Here is a 22,298-nt window from a genome sequence, read left to right on the forward strand (position 1 = left end):
AGTTTTAGAGAAAAATCTTCATTAACAGCCATAGAAATTCAGATTAGGCAGTGATCCAATATGCTTTTAATTTTACCTAAAATTTGCTATTGTTATTACCAATCAACTTTATTTTTTCTACTAATTAAAGATCCCTTATTATATGCTATCACCTATCCTTTCCACAAATTATTTTTTACATACTTCATCCCTATATGGTGTTTCCTTCAAATAAATGTATTTTGAAGTGTTTCTCCATGCTATTTCCTTTTTTAAAAAAATTTTCAAAGATTTTATTCATTTGTTTGTAGAGTGAGAGTGAGTAGGGGGAGGGGTACTGGAAGAGGGAGAGAGAGAGAATCTCAAGCAGACTCTAAGTATGACATGGGGCTTGATCTCAAGACCCTGAGCTCATGATCTGAGCCAAAATCAAGAGTCAGATGCTTAACTGACTGAGCTACCCAGGCATCCTTGCTTTTAATTTTTAAAATTTAATTATATTTGACAACATTACATTATTTTCAGGTGTACAACATAATGATTCAACTTCCCTATATGTTATGCTATGCACACTACAAGTGTAGCTACCATCTGTCTACAATAGAATACTGTCACAATATTATTGACTATATTCCTTACACTGTGCCTTTTATTCCTGTGACTTATTCATTCCATTACTAGAAGCCTATATTTCCCACTTCCGTTACCCTTTTGCCCAACCTCCCACCTCTCTTCCTCTGACAACCATACTTTTGTTTTGTGTATTTATAGTCTGATTCGGCTTTTTGTTTGTTATTCATTTTTTTAGGTTACACAAGTGAATGAAATCACACGGTATTTATCTTTCTCAGTCTGATTGACTTCACACAGCATAATACCTTCTAGGTCCATCCATGTTGCCCTAAATGGAATGCTCTTATCCTTTTTATGGCTGCATGATATTCTAGTGTGTGTGTGTGTGTGTGTGTATGTGTGTGTGTGTGTATACATACTGCATGTTCACACTTTCCTTGTCATTTGTCTATCAATGGACACTTAGCCATTGCAGTGATTTGGTTCAAAATATTCATTCTACATAGGACACTTCTCTTGCTTTTTTACCCCAGCAAAACATCTCTATACTTTAAAGTCCAAGTCAACAATAAATGCTCACAGATAAGATCCCTTATGGGCAAAGCATTGTGCCAAATCACCTCATACTTGTCAGAATGGCTAAAATGAACCACACAAGAAACAACAGATGTTGATGAGGATTCAGAGAAAGGGGAACTTTCTTACTGTTGGTGAGAATGCAAACTGATACAGCCACTCTGGAGAACAGTATAGAGGTTCCTCAAAAAGTTAAAAAAAAAAAAAAAGAACTACCCTATGACCCAGCAATTGCACTACTAGGTATTTATCCAAGAGATAAAAAAAAAATACTGATTCAGAGGCACACACATAGACTAAGCAGCATTATCAACAATAGTCAAATTATGGAAAGAGTCCAAATGTTCATCAACTGGTGAATGGATAAAGAAGATGTGTATACAATGGAATATTAGTCATGAAAAGGAATGGAATCTTGCTATTTTCAAGGATACAGATGGAGTTAGATGGAAGAGTGTATTATGCTAAACCAAATAAGTCAGTCAGAGAAAGACAAATACCTTATCATTTCACTTATATTTGGAATTTAAGAAATAAAACAGATGAACAAAGGGGAAGGGGGGAAAAGAGAAGGTGGCAAATCTTAACACTCTTAACTCTAGAGAACTTAACACTCTTAACTATAGAGAATGAACTGAGGGCTGATGGAGGGGAGGGGAGCAAAGGTGGGGATGGGCTAAATGAGTGATGGGAATTGAGGAGGGAACTTGTTGTGATGGGCACTGGGTATTATATATATGTGATGAATCAGTGGATTCTACTCCTGAAACCAAACACTACACAATATGTAAACCAGAGTTTTCTTTAAAAACTTGAAAGAAACACATAAAACATTTATCCAAACTATCATTTATAACTTTCCAGTATGGTGGATAAATTATTAGTCTTGCTTCACAAGTGAGGAGATTTGGGGTTTGGAAAGGTTGGGTAACTTACAGAAAACCTAACCAGTAAGAAGTTGTAGGACTAGACTATGTAAGAATTCTGACTGTCAGCTCTGGAGATATTGTGGAGAGGCCCTGACACTACACAGAATGGGAGGTTCATCCTCACCATAGCATCAGACATGAAAATAAAAGCAACTTGGTTTTTCAAAACCAGAGCAGCTGCTTGCCAAGTCAGCAAGCAATCACACTGAATGTCACATAGAGATGAGTAATTTTCTTGCTGACTCCTTTCCAAATTCCTGACTTACAAAATTATGAAAGCAAAGAAAATATAAATTCCAAAGGAGTTCAACATCAAGCCAGTCATCCAAACTAATATGCTAGTCTTGCATCACACTCAAGGCTGACATTCTTAATTCTCTAATTTACTCACTCAACAAATACAGCAAGTGGCAGCACTGCTCTAGGAACTGGGAATCTAATAATGAATAGATAAAAATCCTTGCCCCTGGGATGTCTGGGTAGCATAGTCAGTTGAGCATCCCACTCTTGGTTTCAGTTCAGGTCATGGGATCGAGCCCAACTTTGGGCTCTGCGCTCAGGGAGGGGTCTTCCTCAGCTCCTTTCCACTCTTCCTCTTCCTCTCTCTCAAGTAAATACAGAAATCTTGTAAAAAAAAATCCCTGCCCCCATATAGAGACAGTTAATAACAAACCTAAATAACTAATGGCCTTATATTTCAGTAAAACATTTCAATATGTTGAATTGTCTTTCTGTAATCCTATTTTTGTTATAGGATTCACAATTCTGTATTTACAACTGTTAACCTATCATTCTAAAACAGTTTCATAACTAAGAGTAGAAACTCTTCCTCAGAATTCTTAAAAGACATTTTGAATATAATCTGCAGTCTTTTATACTTTTTAGTCCCAACACCATATTGATTTCCCTAGTGGGTTCTCTTGTATGTGACGCCGTCCAGACCCCTAAAGTCATGCACTTTGATGATCCTCAGATGCAAACTCTCACAGCAAAAGTCAAATTGAAAAGGCAGCAATAGGGCAGCCCAGGTGGCTCAGTGGTTTAGTGCCACCTTCAGCCCGGGGCCTGATTCTGGGGACTGGGGGTTGAGTCCCATGTTGGGCTCCCTGCATGGAGCCTGCTTCCCCCTCTGTCTATGCCTCTGTCTCTCTCTCTCCCTCTCTGTGTCTCTCATTAATAAATAAATAAAATCTTAAAAAAAAGAAAGAAAGAAAAGGCAGCAATATTCCAAACTAGCACCTAGTTTATTTTGCATTTCTCTTTCCTGCATACATGTATTTTTAGCTTTCTTTTCCCTCAGGAAAATATCTTATTACCCAGTTGTTGTTGTTGTTGTTTTTAATGGCAACTTCTCTACTTCTCGTGTATAATATTCTTAAATTGGGAACTAGAAAAGCTTGCTTAGAATGAATAGGGCATTGATACAACCAAGTACATAGTACTATGGTGTTTTATAAATAAAAAGAGTACCTGATGCCAATGTAGAGATAACAGGCAGATGCCGGATTGCCTTTATTTCTGCTTATCACAGAACCTAAAATAAAACTTTATGGTATTTCTTAATTCCTGAAGGCCATTCAAACACCAAGATTTTCCAAGTAAAATTTAAATAATCTTTCTTTCTGTTAATAAAAACATTTAATTTTTCTGAATTCATCTAATGATATAAAAGAGGAAGTTTTCTGAATTTAGAGGTAGTGCCAAGTAGGACTGAAAAATAGAGGTAGGGAGTTATTCACTGCTGGTAGAACTTCCTTAACCATCTGGAATATTGATCCACATCTCAAGTTTTGGACAATTGAGAAAATAATCACATATATTTCAAGATCTACTTGTCATTCTAAACTCAAAGATTAGAGAAGTTTGACTAAACTATTGTTAATGACAAACAAGTCTGACGAGCAATTAAGAACATAGACTTTGAGATCAGACTGGTTTGTGTTGGAATTCCACTTACATTCCTCATTGTACACCATTCTTATCCTTAGTTTTCTTGCTTGATAACAAAGATAATTAAACCTAAAATTTACTTATTTTTTATAAAGCACATTTATTGGATAAGTGCTAGACATTATTGTATGGTATGTATTAAAGATACAGTAGGAAAAACAGCAGACAAAACAAGTGGGACTTATTTTAAAGAAAACAGATAATATGAAGAAGGCAATAGTGCAATTGGAGCAGAAATAAAGATCTGGGAGTATAGGGCATTGAAATTCTAAGAGGTATTTAAGGAAGCCCGTATTGTGAATGTGAGTGACATTTGAACAATGCATGGAAGAAGGTGAGGGAAGGCACCATCAGTTTCATGTTTAAAAAAAAAAAAGCGTTCTGGCTGGAAAGAACAGTAAGTGTGAAGATGTACAGGTAGGATGTATGAGCACTCTATTACTGAGTGCTGGCACCAAGTGTATAGTGAACAAAGAGACAAAAGAGATCTGTACACCTTTTCGTTGTTTGAGTTCCCATACATTTTATTTTTTCAAAATAAATAAAAACAAATAATACATAAGTCTTGGGGGAAAAACTTGGAAAAAATCAGGAATAATGAATGTCTTGAAGTTTCAGAAAAATAATACATTGTATTTTATTTATTCTAATACATATAATTTTAATATATTTTGACATGTTTGAAATTGGGATTCAGATAACAATAAATATATTAGGAAATTTTATAATTTAATTGATGTTTTTTCTTCCTTATTCATACAAAAACAAAGCATCTTACAGTTGATGGCATTGTAGATTCAATAAAATATGGTAGCTATGTAAGTTACTTGAAAAAATAATGAGAATAGAAAAGAAAACTTTTGTATCCTTAGAAGAAGATGTGAGTTTTCAATTTCTTGGGAACAAAAGAAACAGGTAAAAGGACATAACAGTTCAAGTTCAAAAAGATGATAGGAAAAGACAAATCAAGATGAAAAGAGGGATGGAACATAATGTAACATAGCAGTCACACAAAAAAACATATTTCATTTTGAGAATTAAATGCTGTCCTGGAGATTTTAAGGAATGGAATGCCTCTGGAGCAGTTATAAGGAAGATAAGCTTAAAGAAATTTTCTTTTTCCTATATCTAAGCAGAAAAGAATAAAGATGTAAAATTAATGAGTGAGAAGGTGATAGGTGATAGATTTGTCTCTACAAAAATGGAGGCTTCATAATAAGTATTCCTGAGGGAAAGAAACAGAACAAGAACAAAAGAACTAATTAAATATAAAGCAAAATACATCTTCTTAATCTCAAATGATACAAATGTACAGAAAAGAAATTTATCATTTGCCCAGTACATAAATCCAGATCTTTGGAGACAAAATCTACATATATTTGATGAGGGAAAAAACAAAGAAAGTAAAACTAGATTTCTCATAAATGAACACACACCTGTATAAGCTCTGGCTTTCTTCTCTGTTGGTAAATGCCCAAAATTAAAACAACAGTGAATACAAAAAAAAAAAAAAAAGGAAAACTCTTCTGAGAATTTCATACTCAGCCAAATTAGGTTTCCAGTGTGAAGGCTACAAACTCCCCTCCCCCTCCCACTTCTAATTAGGTGATAACTTTGCTAGGAACCCTGTTGTCACGAGGAGAGTAAATCCTACCTCAAACTGCTACATTTGAAGATTCTGTCAGAATATGATGTGGAACTTGCTTCCACTTAAGAAATTTCAAAAACTTGGCTGAAAAACAATATTTCTGGAGGACTTTCTTTAGGATGTAGTGCCATCCAATTTTAGAGATAAGTAGTCCTCAAATTGTGTTCATGTGAACAAAAATATTCTCAAAATTATTGGTAGACAGCCACAGTGAAAAATTTCTTTGATTAAATATGTCCGGAAATTTTTGAGCTCAACTAAGTCAAACTAAGAATTCTCTACTGGTACCCCTTTGAGCTTCTAAGAAACTCATATGATTTGCAGATCTTCAGGAGTAGTATAAAGTGTCAGCATTCAAATGTATTCATTTCAATTGCATCCCCAAAACACACAGAAATCACTTATGATTATTTCACATAATGCTAATATTCCACAGACCATACTTTGGAAAATGTCCCTTGAGTTACTTTGGGAGATATCACCCAAAGTATGGTCTGAGGACTATTAGTAATATGCATTCAAATATTATATATGCCAAAACTGGAACCAACTTAAATATCCTGTAGCATGAAAATGGCTTAGACAAACCACTATATCCATGCAAGGAAATATTATACAGTCACCAACTGCATAAAATGTTAAGGGAAAGAGGTACAAAAATTTACACTACAATCAAAAAGTTTAATGTCAAACATTTACACTACAGTCTGATTTGTCACAGCCAATTCATGTGGTTTTACTCTTATTAGGGAATTTCTTGGTCCCTATGACTGCACTCTTTCAGTATTCCTCCCCCAACCTTAACAAATAGGGTAAAGAGTTCTTTGTTATATTTTATTATAGTTACATTTTATTTATATATTGTTTTATTTTGTCGATTGTAGATATAACTTAGATACCAACTTGGTGGATATTTTTAGTAATAAAATAATTCTAAATTTTTAGATTATTTTTATTAAGATTTCAATTTTAATTTCATACATACAATTTATATTTTTCAGGATACAATATCGTGATTATATCAGTAAACACAGTGTTATATTAGTTTCAGGTGTACAATATAGTGATTCTGTACATTACTCAGGGCTCATCATGATGAAGTGTTCTCTTTAATCCTCTTCAACTATTTTGCCCATCCCTCCACCCTCCACCCACGTGCCCTCTGGTAACTATCAGTTTGTTCTCTATAGTTAAGAGTGTTTCTTGGTTTATCTCTTTTTTTTTTTCCCCTGCCCATTTGTTTTATTTCTGAAATTCCACATATGAGTAAAATCCTATGGTATTTGTCTTTCTCTGATTTATTTTACTTAGCATAATACCCTCTAGCTCTATCCATGTTGTTGCAAATGGCAAGATTTCTGTCTTTTTTATGACTGAATAATATTCCAGAGTGTGTGTTAGTCTGTGTATGTGTGTGTGTGTGTGTGTGTGTGTGTGTGCATGCACCATATCTCCTTTATCCATTCATCAGTTGATGGACACTTGGCTGCTTCTGTAACTTGGCTATCATAAATTATGCTGCAGGAAGCATGTACTCCTTTGAATTAATGTTTTTGTATTTTGGAGGTAAATACTAAGTAGTGCAATTACTGGATCGTAGAACAGTTCTGTTTTTAACTTTTTGAGAAAACTCCATACTGCTTTCGACAGTGGCTGCACCAGTTTGCATTACCAACAATGCATGAGAGTTCCTTTTTCTCCACATCCTCCCCAATATTTGTTGTATCTTGTGTTGTAAATTCTAGCCATTTTAGACAGATGTGAGGTGATATCTCATTGTAGTTTTAAATAATTCTAAGTTTAAATTTATTCACAGAAAATTTAAATGTATTCACTTTCTTCATTAGCTCAATATTTCTAAATGTGACAGTCCACATTTCATTGAAAAATATTATGTAAGATTCTCAACTCTTTTTTTAAAAATTATTCTGAACAATGTATATTGCACGTGGGATATTGTATGTGTGTGTGTATAGGTTATCTTTTGGTGTGCAAAAAGCCACCTAAATTTAGTGGATTAAAAACACCAAGGCTCATCAATTCATGATTATATGAGTTGGCAATTTGAACTAAATTGAGCTGAGCAGTTTCTCTAGTCTTACTTGAGTTCATGCATGTGACTACAGGCAACGGCTGGTTCTGCTGGGGCCAAATGGTCTAAGCATTATTCTCATAACTGATAGTTGTAAGCCTATTAGCTGGGATGGCTTGACTCTTTTCAAGGGACTTTTCTAACAGGCTAACTTGGGCTTGCTCAGTGATGATCAAGATGAACAAGATAGAAGCTACAGGTCTCTTGAAGCTCAGGCACAAAATCACCTTTCCAGCATTGTATTGATCAAAGCAAATCACAATGCCACTTCAGGTTCAAGGGAAGGGGATCTAGACTCCCACATTGATGAAAGGAACAGCAGCAATTTGTGACCATTTGTAAGCATCCATAGTTCTTTATAGATGGAGTTTAATAACTTTTGAAATTAAGTTTAAATAATAATTATTATAGATATAATGTCAAACACAGCAGAGTAAATATTCTGAAACCACAGAACTCAGATGAGTAAAATGCAAAGAATTCTTCATATGTTTATAAAAAATTTTATTGAAGGCTGGATACCCTGTATATCAAACATGGAGGTGTGCTACCCAGCTCTCCCTTCAAGAGAGCAGATGCTATGTGGAGTGCATGTAGCTAACAGCCTTCAGCTGCAGCCTCATTGAGATTCGCTGCTGCATTCATGGCCAATGCTGTGTTTTCTTGGAGCAGTTCCCAGCCAGTAACTGAGCATAGTGAGGGTACCATGTCCTGGCCATTTTTATCCCATGCAAGAATCATCTTTGCACCATTTCTGCACCAGGGCCTGTTAGGATGGCTTCACGCCTCGCAGAATTATCGGTAGCCTGAAAACAGTTACTAACCCAATCCTTCTTTCTCTCTCTTCTCCTTTAATAGACATCAGACCTACCTCACAGTCTAAAGGCTTTCTTTGCTATTTCTGTACCTCTTTTCTTTTTTCTTTGGTAAGCATTTCCCCCAATCTATTTCTTGTGTGCAATACAGTGCCTGCTTTCTTGAAGCCCCAACCAACAGACCTATTCTATCTTAGCAGAAAATCTTCGCAATTCAGAGTAAATGACTCTAAATTCTCACCATCACCACCATCACCACCACCTAAAAAGTTCTTATGTTTCAGTACATTTATGAAACATCATGACATTAGTTTCTGATTATCATCAGGTTATGTTTGGCATTTGCCGAGATGCTTAATATCATGGGGTCGTTGGACACAGTCAACCCTACATACCACTATCAAATCCACTGGGAGGAAAGGAGTCTTCCTTCATATTCTGTCAATTATTATGAAGTTTCTTCACTTTATAATGAAGCGTCCCTTCATCACAAACACAAGTCACCTTCAGATTTGCCAAATCTTTTATAACTCATATTTGTATCTGCTAAGGAACATGGAAAATGACCACTTCACTAGATCATACCATGTACACATGGTGAACTACAAGATTTGCATCTTGCATCATGTCAGAAAGAGGTCAGAGATCTCTTTGATTATCAGAATATTCTTACCTATAGGGATAATGTAAGTGGGAGGACAAGCAAAACAGAAGTCTCTTTTTAATTACACGATTTAGACTAGCATCTAAATCTCACTTCCTGTATTGGTTTACTAGGGATGCCATATAAACTATCACAGAGTGGGTGACTTAATCAACAGAAATTTATTTTCTCAAAACTCTAGAGAGGTGCCTAAGTTAATCAGTTGGTTCAGTGTCCAAGTCTTGATTCTGGCTCAGGTCGCGGTCTCAGGATCATGGGATAGAGCCCTGTGTCAGGTCCCCACTCAACACAGAGTCTGCTCCTCTGCCCCTCCCCCCACTCACACATGCACTGTCTTGCTCTCAATAAATATAAATAAATAATAAACAAATAAATAAGATATTTAAAAAAATCTGAAGGCTAGAAATCTGTGATCAAAGTGTCATCAGGGTTGTTTTGTTCTAGAGACTTCTTTCCTTGGCTCATAGCTATCTTCTCTGTATCTTCACATTCTTTTTGTGCCAGTTTGTGCCCTAATCTTTCTTATAAGGACAACAGTCATATTAGATTAAGGGCCATTCATATTACTCATTTTACCTTAATTAATGCTTTACAGTTCTTACTATAAATATAATCACATTCTGAGGTACTAGGGGTTAGGACTCCAACATATGAATGTTGAGGGTATACAATTCAGCCCACAACACTTCTCTCCAGTATTGCTCTCTTCCCTTGTGGCCCAGTATTGTTTTCTTCCCTTGTAGCCTAAGATTTTCTCTTGCCTGAGGATAAAAGCATTTTCATGATCACATGTTTTTCTATAATAATTGTTTAGAAAAAACTGTCTTAAAAATCAAAATCTGAAAAAAAATCAAAATCTGAGAATTCCTTTTTTATTTATTTATTTGTTTCTTACTACATCAATCTTTATCTAAGGGCAGTATGTTTCTGGTAGGAAGAAATGATGGAAAGTTAAAGCATATCACTTAATACTTTATTATAACACCCCAAAGTTGGGCAGCCTGGGTGGCTCAGCAGTTTAGTGCTGACTTTGGCCCAGGGCATGATCCTGGAGGTCCAGGATCGAGTCCCACATCGGGCTCCCTGCATGGAGCCTGCTTCTCCCTCTGCCTGTGTCTCTGCCTCTCTCTCTCTGTGTCTCTCATGAATAAATAAATAAGATCTTTAAAAAAAATAACACCCCAAAGCTAAAGCATAATGTCTTAGATATTGTCTATGTTAAATTTGATTGTTTTAATATGTTAATTACAATGTCAAAAATCCCATAATCTAAAAACTTATCAGAATCAATATATTGTTAGCCTGTTACTTCTCCTTTTTTAGTGAAAATTATGTCTGACAGAGACTCTTTTCAAAAAATTATCTATCTTTGTTGCTCCCTGTCATAAATTGGCTTTATACGTTTGGTATAGTTAGAACAGGTAGTTGACATTTCTTTAATGAGTCACACACCTTGTTCAGTTTGAGTATGAGTTCACTGCTATTTTCACATCTTCAGAAATTTCTTCTTCTCTCAATGTGTATTCACAGCTATAGCTGGTAGATCTATAATAACTACTTTCTGAAGTACCAAAATGATTCTGAGTAGCAAAAGGAGCACAGAATAAGAAATCAAGGAATTAATTTACCAGTAGTTACTGTCAGTGTCTTTACCAGATTGTAAGTGTGCTTGAATGAAAACCATAGATGACTGTGAATTTTATTGTTAATCATATTCTACATTTTCTTAATATGAAAAAAATATTCTTTATTTATAATGTAAACTAAGTTGTCATTGTTATGTAAAGTAAAAGATCAAGTTAGGTGTCAAGAGTTGTAAATCATCATCTCAGGGTTGCCAATAATTAGTTGTATGACCTTGAATTCTTTCACATAACCTTCCTGAATTCAATTTTCCCATCTAAAAAACAAAGGTGCTAAACTAGATAATCAAGTTATTAATTATGGTTCTCAAATGGTGACTCTTGTAGGGATCTAAAATATTGATATCACCCACCCCTTCCAAGATGAATCCTCGATTGCTATAATATTCCTGTCTAAATCCTAATCTTTTCAGCAAATTACCCTGGTGGTCTTCCCAATTCTTTATCATTGATTGGTTTTCATGTCTCTTCTGTAGATTAGATAAGGGTTTCTTCATTGCTATAATCTCCTATTCATTCACATTTATTCAGCATGGGTCCACTATATGCCCAATAATATATGGGAAAGATTTTAAAATGTATGAAATATTTTGCCTTTTTGGCAATATGTTATTTGGCAAAATTAATCAATGCAGAAAAAATTAGCTTTCCACTGGAAGGTATATTAAGCCATTAGGAAAAGTAAACTTATCTACTTATTATCAAATATATAATTTCATGTAAATATAAAATTAAGTGCTATATGATTCCTTGGAGATCTATATTTGTTATCCAAAGAAATAACCTAACATTTGTGCTCTTTTCAGAAAAAAAAAAAATAGTGTCATTATGTGACACAGGAAAACTTGGAAGCATTTTCTGAAAAATTATTTAAACCAACTGAACAGATGAGTGGACAGGGGTTATAAAGAATGTTTTCAAAATCAAGTCAGGAAAACATTATTCTCAGAGGAAACTTTACCTTGATAGCAGATATCTGTTTACAGTATATTGAACAGATAGACACTTCAGACCAGAATGAGTGTAAAAACCTTTTTTAAAAATAAAATTGATAGAATTATCTGCATACCTAGTCTAAATAGCTCTGTGGAAAGTTAGAAAGAAAATATCCAGAAGGGAAAATACAAAGAAAATAACAGAAATCCATGCTGATAATTATGGACATTTTCTTTTCATCTCCCCAAAATTATTAAATTAGATATATTAATTTTTTTACCATTTTGATAATCTTAGCAGATAATTGGACGTATAATCAATAAAATGAACAGAGGAACAAATTCACTTAAAATTGCCTGCAAAGTTTTATATTATTAAAATCATAACTCAAGACTGCTACTTTTTTTTCACAAAAAGTCAGCTTTCAATGAAAACCAGCAGGGAAAATACGTATGCCTGGGGGGAGAATATTTTTCAACTTTATAGGCCCTGAAATTGAATCTGTTTTACTCACAATCTATTGTACGTAGCTGCTGTCATAAATTTTAAAGGTTCAAGAATTCACTTTTCAAATAAAACAATGACCATTCTTCTACTGAAATCCTTCAATATCTCCCCAAGAAAAACACCACATTCCACATTTTCTACAACCATTTTACATATATGATTTTCTTGATATGAGAATCAGACAAGCTTCACACTACCAAAAATAAATACTGTTTTCCTTTTTAAAGATTGGGTAAAGTTTGGCTTTTCAGGGGAGTCTGGTATAGGACACACAGGTTCAGCCTGAAAATCTGTGAGGCAGAACAAAAAGTTCAAATGCAAAGGAAGAGGAACGAAAATTTCAAGAACAGAGCATTTTGTTCAGAGACAAACAAGAGATTTATTCCAGAAATAAGAAAGCATTAAACCAGCTTTCATCAAAAGTCAATGAACCAGAGAGAATTTTTTTCCGCTAAAAATGGTATCATGGATCTTGTCTAGGAGAGTGCACAACTAGACTGAATGACCAAATGGAATGGGAGACCAAAGGCTGGAGTAACAAGGGAGTTGAGAGGAAAGACAGCACCACATGAACAACGAATATAGTCATGAAACACAGGAAGAGGACAAATTCAAAAAGAGAACATTTTGTTTTTAATTTTTAAAAAGACTTACTTCAAATTCACTAAGTTGTTAAACCAGTTTATGAACACATTCCTGAAAAAAAAAATGAAGGTTTAAAATAGAAGGAAGAGATTACTATCATATTAATAAATATCTATTAAATTCCTACCAATACAGAGGACGGGCAAGATGCCGGAAGAGTAGGGTCCCCAAGTCACCTGTCCCCAACAAATTACCTAGATAACCTTCAAACCATTCTGAAAATCTACAAATTCGGCCTGAGATTTAAAGAGAGACCAGCTGGAACGCTACAGTGAGAAGAGTTCGCGCTTCTATCAAAGTAGGAAGACGGAGAAACAGAAATAAAGAAACAAAAGGCCTCCAAGGGGGAGGGGCCCCGAGGAGCCGGGCTGAGGCCGGGGCGAGTGTCCCCAGGACAGGAGAGCCCCGTCCCGGAGGAGCAGGAGCTGCACCAACCTTCCCGGGCGGAAAGGGGCTCGCAGGGAGTTAGAGCAGGACCCAGGAGGGCGGGGATGCCCTCGGGCTCCCTGGGACAGTAACAGAGGAACTGCGCCCCGGGAGATGCGCCGAGCTCCCTAAGGGCTGCAGCGCTCGGCGGGACCCGGAGCAGCTCGGAGGGGCTCGGGCGGCGGCTCCGCGGAGGGGGCTGCGGGGCGGGAGCGCGAATCCAACAGCGCAGGCTCCGGAACACAGGGCGCCGGGACACAGCCCAGGATCCGGCCTCCCCCGGGACAGGCAGAGGCCGGGAGGGCCCAGGACAGGGAGGACGCTCCTGCCCCAGCTGAGCAGATCAGCGGCCCCGCCCCGGAGCCCCCAAGCCCTGCAGACGGAGAGCCCCGGAGCTACTGCGGGGGCTGACTCCAGGGTCCCAGAGCTGCCCCAGCCACTGTGGCTTCCTCCTGGGGCCTCACGGGGTGAACAACCCCCACTGCGCCCTGCACCAGGCAGGGGCAGAGCAGCTCCCCCAAGTGCTAACACCTGAGAATCAGCACAGCAGGCCCCTCCCCCAGAAGACCAGCTAGACGGACAGGGGAAAAACAAATTATTGACCAAGCAGCACTGGAAAGTTCCAGGGGAAGTCGAGGGATTTACAGTATACAGAATCAGAGGATACTCCCCCTTGTTTTGTTGTTGTTGTTGTTGTTTTGTTTTGTTTTTTAATTTCTGTTTGCTTCCCCCCCTTTATTTCTTTCCTTTTTTTTCTTCTCTTTTGCTTTCTTTCTATCTCTTTTTTCTTCCTTTTTTCTTTTTTCTTTTTTCTCTTTCTTTCCTTCTTTCTCTCCTCTCTTTTTCTCCTTTTCCCAATACAACTTGTTTTTGGCCACTCTGCACTGAGCAAAATGACTAGAAGGAAAAACTCACCTCAAAAGAAAGAATCAGAAACAGTCCTCTCTCCCACAGAGTTACAAAATCTGGATTACAATTCAATGTCAGAAAGCCAATTCAGAAGCACTATTATACAGCTACTGGTGACTCTAGAAGAAAGCATAAAGGATTCAAGAGACTTCATGACTGCAGAATTTAGATCCAATCAGGCAGAAATTAAAAATCAATTGAATGAGATGCAATCCAAACTAGAAGTCCTAACGACGAGGGTTAACGAGGTGGAAGAACGAGTGAGTGACATAGAAGACAATTTGATGGCAAAGAGGGAAACTGAGGAAAAAAGAGACAAACAATTAAAAGACCATGAGGATAGATTAAGGGAAATAAACGACAGCCTGAGGAAGAAAAACCTGCGTTTAATTGGGGTTCCCGAGGGCGACGAAAGGAAAAGAGGTCCGGAATATGTATTTGAACAAATCATAGCTGAAAACTTTCCTAATCTGGGAAGGGAAACAGACATTCAGATCCAGGAAATAGAGAGATTCCCCCCCTAAAATCAATAAAAATCGTTCAACACCTCGACATTTAATAGTGAAGCTTGCAAATTCCAAAGATAAAGAGAAGATCCTTAAAGCAGCAACAGACAAGAAATCCCTGATTTTATGGGGAGGAGTATTAGGGTAACAGCAGACCTCTCCACAGAGACCTGGCAGGCCAGAAAGGGCTGGCAGGATATATTCAGGTTCCTAAATGAGAAGAACATGCAACCAAGAATACTTTATCCAGCAAGGCTCTCATTCAAAATGGAAGGAGAGATAAAGAGCTTCCAAGACAGGCAGGAACTGAAAGAATATGTAACCTCCAAACCAGCTCTACAAGAAATTTTAAGGTGGACTCTCAAAATTCCCCTCTAAGAAGTCCAATGGAACAATCCACAAGAACAGGCACTGAATAGATATCATGAGGACACTAAACTCATATCTTTCAATAGTAACTCTGAACGTGAATGGGCTTAATGACCCCATCAAAAGGTGCAGGGTTTCAGACTGGATAAAAAAAGCAGGACCCATCTATTTGCTGTCTACAAGAGACTCATTTTAGACAGGAGGATACCTACAGCCTGAAAATAAAAGGTTGGAGAACCATTTACCATTCAAATGGTCCTCAAAAGAAAGCAGGTGTAGCCATCCTTATATCAGATAAACTAAAATTTACCCCGAAGACTACACTGAGAGATGAAGAGGGACACTACATCATTTTTAAGGGATCTATCCAACAAGAGGACTTAATAATCCTCAATATATATGCCCCGAATGTGGGAGCTGCCAAATATATCAATCAATTAATAACTAAAGTGAAGAAATACTTAGATAATAATACACTTGGTGACTTGAATCTAGCGCTTTCTACACTCGATAGGTCTTCTAAGCACAACATCTCCAAAGAAAGGAAAGCTTTAAATGATACACTGGACCAGATGGATTTCACAGATATCTACAGAACTTTACATCCAAACTCAACTGAATACACATTCTTCTCAAGTGCACATGGAACTTTCTCCAGAATAGACCACATAGTGGGTCACAAATCGGGTCTGAGCCGATACCAAAAGATTGGGATCGTCCCCTGCATATTCTCAGACCATAATGCCTTGAAGTTAGAACTAAATCACAACAAGAAGTTTGGAAGGACCTCAAACACGTGGAGGTGAAGGACCATCCTGCTAAAAGATGAAAGGGTCAACCAGGAAATTAAGGAAGAATTAAAACGATTCATGGAAACTAGTGAGAATGAAGATACAACCGTTCAAAATCTTTGGGATGCAGCAAAGCAGTCCTGAGGGGGAAATACATCGCAATACAAGCATCCATTCAAAAAATGGGAAGAACTCAAATACAAAAGCTAACCTTACACCTAAAGGAGCTAGAGAAAAAACAGCAAATAGATCCTACACCCAACAGAAGAGAGTTAATAAAGATTCGAGCAGAACTCAACGAAATTGAGACCAGAAGAACTGTGGCACAGATCAACAGAACCAGGAGTTGGTTCCTTGAAACAATTAATAAGATAAGTAAACCATTAGCCAGCCTTATTAAAAAGAAGAGAGAGAAGACTCAAATTAATAAAATCATGAATGAGAAAGGGGAGATCAGTACCAATACCAAGGAAATACAAACGATTGTAAAAACATATTATGAACAGCTATATGCCAATAAATTAGGCAATCTAGAAGAAATGGATGCATTTCTGGAAAGCCACAAACTACCAAAACTGGATCAGGAAGAAATAGAAAACCTGAACAGGCCAATAACCAGGGAGGAAATTGAAGCAGTCATCAAAAACCTCCCAAGACACAGAAGTCCAGGGCCAGATGGCTTCCCAGGGGAATTCTATCAATCGTTTAAAGAAGAAACCATACCTATTCTACTAAAGCTGTTTGGAAAGATGGAAAGAGATGGAATACTTCCAAATTCGTTCTATGAGGCCAGCATCACCTTAATTCCAAAACCAGACAAAGACCCCACCAAAAAGGAGAATTATACACCAATATCCCTGATGAACATGGATGCAAAAATTCTCAACAAGATACTAGCCAATAGGATCCAGCAATACATTAAGAAAATTATTTACCATGACCACTAAGGATTTATTCCTGGACACAAGGCTAGTTCAACACGTCAAACAATCAATGTGATTCATCATATCAGCAAGAGAAAAACCAAGAACCATATGATCCTCTCATTAGATGCAGAGAAAGCATTTGACAAAATACAGCATCCATTCCTGATCAAAACTCTTCAGAGTGTAGGGAGAGAGGGAACATTCTTCAACATCTTAAAAGCTATCTACGAAAAACCCACAGCAAATATAATTCTCAGTGGGGAAGCACTGGAAGCCTTTCCCCTAAGATCAGGAACAAGACAGGGATGTCCACTCTCACCACTGCTATTCAACATAGTACTAGAAGTCCTAGCCTCAGCAATCAGAAAACAAAAAGAAATAAAAAGCATTCAAATTGGCAAAGAAGAAGTGGAACTCTCCCTCTTCATAGATGACATGATACTCTACATAGAAAACCAAAAAGACTCCACCCCAAGATTTCTAGAACTCATACAGCAATTCGGCAATGTGCAGGATACAAAAATCAATGCCCAGAAATCAGTGGCATTTCTATACACTAACAATGAGAGTGAAGAAAGAGAAATTAAGGAATCAATCCCTTTTACAATTGCACCCAAAAGCATAAGAGATCTACAAATAAACCTAACCAAAGAGGTAAAGTATCTATACCCTTAAGACTACAGAACACTTCTGAAAGAAATTGAGGAAGACACAAAGAGATGGAAAAACATTTCATGCTCATGTATTGGAAGAATAAATATCGTGAAGATGTGTATGCTACCCAGGGCAATTTACAATGCAATTCCTATAAAAACACCATGGACAGAACATGAAGACTCCTAACTGTGGGAAACAAACTAGGGGTGGTGGAAGGGGAGGAAGGCAGGGGGTAGGGGTGAATGGGTGATGGGCACTGAGGGGGGCACTTGATGGGATTAACACTGGGTGTTATTCTGTATGTTGGAAAATTGAACACCAATAAAAAATAAATTTATTATTAAAAATAAATAAATAAATAAATAAATAAATAAATAAATAAATAAATTCCTACTAATACAAGAGGTTATGAGAAACTTGATCTTCAGATCCTATTAGGTAGACAATCATATTTATTTTGACTTCATTTACTCTTAAAGATTAAGATCGTGGAGTAAGGAATATATTCAGGGTAGTTAATCTTCAAAAAAGTGTATGGCTAGAACTTGAGATTTGCTGAACATATAGTTTTTTAATTAACTATGATCTGTGCCTTGTTTTCTTTCCAATGATGTAATTTTTCCATGGTAGAAATAAAAATCTCTACTTGTTAGAACACAATTTTCTACCATGCTACATTTTTTTCCTTTGTGATTTTTTAGCAAATAAAGTGTTTGAAAGATGGGGTATTGAAATAATATCACTTGTGATTCTTGGTCATAGCAATGATCTATAATAAGATTAATCAGTATATGTGTAATTTTGAATGCTTTGATATACTATGATATAAGAAATATAATGAGTTTTATGTTATGCATATATTTATATGTAATATATATATAATTGATATATGGTCAATTTAGAAGCAGAAATATAAAACAGATAATTCATCTGATTTTTGTAAAACATCTTTAGAAGATTAAAAATTGATTGCATTTTGGAAGTTTTGTCTACTTAGGTAAAAATGCTATTATTTCACTATAGTAAAAGTGACACAACTGTGAACCCTAATAGGATAGAGTTTTATTGAGCTCTTAATTTAAAAATAAAAACAGAAATGTCTAGAAAGTGATCATTCTTCTTACTATTATTAGAACATAATGATGTTGCTACAATAGTGTTGTAAATATACCAAAATATTTTCAGGTCGAAAGGATTCTATTATAATAAATATATGTAATTATTTTAATAGAAAATAATATTTTGCTTTTAATGTGCTGAGAAAATTAAAGCACTTAATTTTACATATTAACAGTGTATTTAATTAAAGCTAGATCAACTAATCAGAGAAAAAAATCACCAGGACTTCTATTGGTAACACCTGGGTCCAGATAACAACTAAAAGAGAAATCCTGCTTTGGAATCCAATAGAAATTTTAAACATGTTTAAATTTATTATACATAGGAGAACCATTTAAAAGCTACTCTTTTACCATAATAAAAGAATATTCGTTAAACACTTATTTTATAAACAGAGTCATTGAAAAAGAGTACTCTGTCTTGGGAAGCTGTGTCTGGGTAAGAGAAAACAGATAGTTTGATGTCCGCATGCCCTTTGCTCTTCCATTTTAGCTTGAGAATTTTTCTTTTATTTAATTTTTTTTCTTTCAGCCCCACTTCTAAAAATATCACTTACATGAGGCCCCTGCTTCCATAAAGAAAAAAAAAGTCACTAATCATGGAAGAGATGTGCATTGTTTTTTTTTTTTCTGCTCACTGCAAATATAGTTTCCTAAATTGTTTTCCTTAATGACTTTAGAAACTTTTAAATTATTACACAGTAATCAAATGGCCATGTATACATGTTTTAGATGTTTTATTATTTTTTTCTATTTGTAAACTTTGACCAGAAGCAAGAAATGTCTTCATTTTTATATCCTTAGCACCTACCACACTCCTCAGCATGAGGAAATTTGTGTGTCTGTTGAATGCATGAAGAACTAGGTGAGTTAATATCCAAGTAACAAAGCTAAAATACCCTTTGCAACTGAGATGCATTAGAAAGGTATTTGATTATACTGTGGGATTCATGAGTCTAAATACAAACATTTATTTAGTAGAACTACTGAACTTGAAGACATTAATGCTGTAGTACTATAGTTTCTCTTTTGGGATCTGTGGACTCCTTAGTACTGAAGTATCCACATTATTTAAAATAAATAAAGTAATTAATTAATTTAATTTAATTCCAAGATCCTTTGCCTTAGCTGAATTTATACCAGTTTTGATGATTTTGTAGAGGCAAGTATATATGACACTAGTTCATTTTTAGTATATATAATTTGAATGTGTATATGTATAGGATTTAAATAAAGAAATTTTAAAAGATAAGTGCAAAGAATGTGAATCACTTCTTCAGTGTTAAGTGATTTAAGTCAAATATTTAGTTAGCAAAAAAAGCAAGGACAAAATTCACTTCTTGAAATAATACAGAAGTTATTTCACCACAAAATAGAAACTGCATCTAAGGAGAAAAAATAACATTACCTTTCAAATTTAATAAGGTTACAAAGGTGGAAATCATGAATTTATATTTCCTAAATAGTAACTAGGTTGTAAAAATATATAAGGCAATTATCTTTAATTGCCTTAGAGAAAAAGGATTTAGGATGAAAGAGTAGGTTACAGGCCCAAGGCAAATAATTCATTCCTTTAAAAAATGATTATTATTATTTTTTTAGTTTTAGAGTAATTTTAGATTTATAGAAAAATTAAGATAGTACAGAAGTTTCCATGCACACCCAGTTTCCTCTATCATTAGCAACATATTAATATGATATTTTAGTTATATATAATTAACTAATTTTGATATATTATTTATTAGTTAAAATTCTATACTTCATTCAAATTTTCTAGTTTTTACATAAATCTCTACACCTGCCCACTAGAATCTTAAAAATGTATATGGAGGTCTTAACTGGGTTCAGTCACATATACCATCTTGATGGTCTCAATGGCACATTGCTCTCTCAAGGCTGTGTCCTTAAAAAAAGCTTCCGCTAGGGGAACAATGGGCAGGCTTGCATTCAAAGGACAGGAGAGGGAGTGAGGAGCTTCTGATTGCCAATGTCCATCTTGTAGGTCAACTCTGATCACGTCTTCTCAATGATCACCTTCAACAAACACCATGTTAAGACTGGAGTAAATATCTCCCTGCTACAAGCTAAGAAACTATCAGGATCTAGGACAGAGAACTAACGTGGAACCTTCCATACTGCCTTCAGAGGAAACAAACATAACCCTAAGTATGCCCTGATACCAGATTTCTGGTCTCGAGACCTGGGAGACAGTAAATTTCTGTAGGTGAAGCTACTTTATGGTACTTGTTATGGCGGCCTCTAGAAACTAACATAAGCACTTTATAGTTGTTGACATGTTCCCCAGGAGGAAACAGGTTTATCATTAGAATACAGTGTTATTGTACAGTTTCTCTCACATTTAGTCCTTTTAAAATCCATTCATTTGCAGAGTTATTAGCAGCCTATTTTCCACCCCTTTACTCAGGTTGTTTCATATGAATGTTTCAAGTGATTAGATGGTTTTGTCAATTCTGTATTCTATCCTTGTTTCATCCAACTTTCCAAATTTTTTTTCCAATCTTTTTTTTAATTTGTATATTATTAGGCTCACATTCTATGCTACAAAATTCTAAAGGGTTTGACAAATGCATGGCATAATTTGCTCAACATTACAGTACTGTACAGAATAGGTTCGTTATCTGAAATAATCCTGTGTTTCACCTATTCAAACTACCCTACCTCTTCACCAGTCCAATTCCTTCAAAATACTGATCTATTTATTGTCTCTATTTTTGCCTATCCAGAATGTCATATAATTGGAATAATATATTAAGTATCATGTTCATAGTAGCTTTAAACAACATGCATTTAAGATTCATCCATGTATTTTTGGGGGGATGATAGCTCATTTTTTGTCACTAAATAATATTACATTATATGAATGTATAACAGTTGGGTAATTGGGTCACCTACTGAAGGACATCTTAATTGCTTCCAGTTTGGGGCAGTTTTGAATACAGCGGATTTAAACATTGGTATGCAGATCTTTGTGTGGAAATAACTCTTCAAATAATGCATAAAAACCTAGTGGTGCAATTGCTAGTTCATAAGATTATATTTAGCTTTGTAAGAAAGTTTTTGACTATCTTCCAAAGTGACTGTACTGTTTTGTTTCCTCATAAGCAATGAATGAGCATGATTGTTGCTCTGCATTCTTGCCAGCAATTGGTATTGTTAGATTTTGGATTTTAGCCATTCTATCATTTATACAATGGTCCCTTATTGCTTAATTTGCAATTCTCTTGTGACAGATGATGTTGAGCATCTTTTCACGTGCTTATTTTCCACCTATTTTTTCTGCCTATGTATTTTCTATATTTAAATGACCATTCGGACTTTTTAAATAATTTTAGTTTGTTTTCATATTATTGAGTTTTAAGAATTCTTATCTTAAAACTTAATATTAGTCTTTTATCAGATATATGTGTTTCAAATATTTACTTCCACTCTATGGTTTGTTTTTTCACTCTTTTTATAATGTCTTTTACAGAACGGAAATTCTTAATCTTAATAAAGTTTCACTTATCAATTTTACTTTCATGAGTAACAGATTTAATATCAAAACTATATAAAGAATGCATATAAATAGCAAAAAAATAAGTGATTCTATTTTCAAAATGGCAGAAGATCTGAATGGAT

This window comes from Vulpes vulpes, chromosome 6 (genome assembly GCF_048418805.1).
Source record: "Vulpes vulpes isolate BD-2025 chromosome 6, VulVul3, whole genome shotgun sequence".
In the NCBI taxonomy this organism is placed as follows: Eukaryota; Metazoa; Chordata; class Mammalia; order Carnivora; family Canidae; genus Vulpes; species Vulpes vulpes.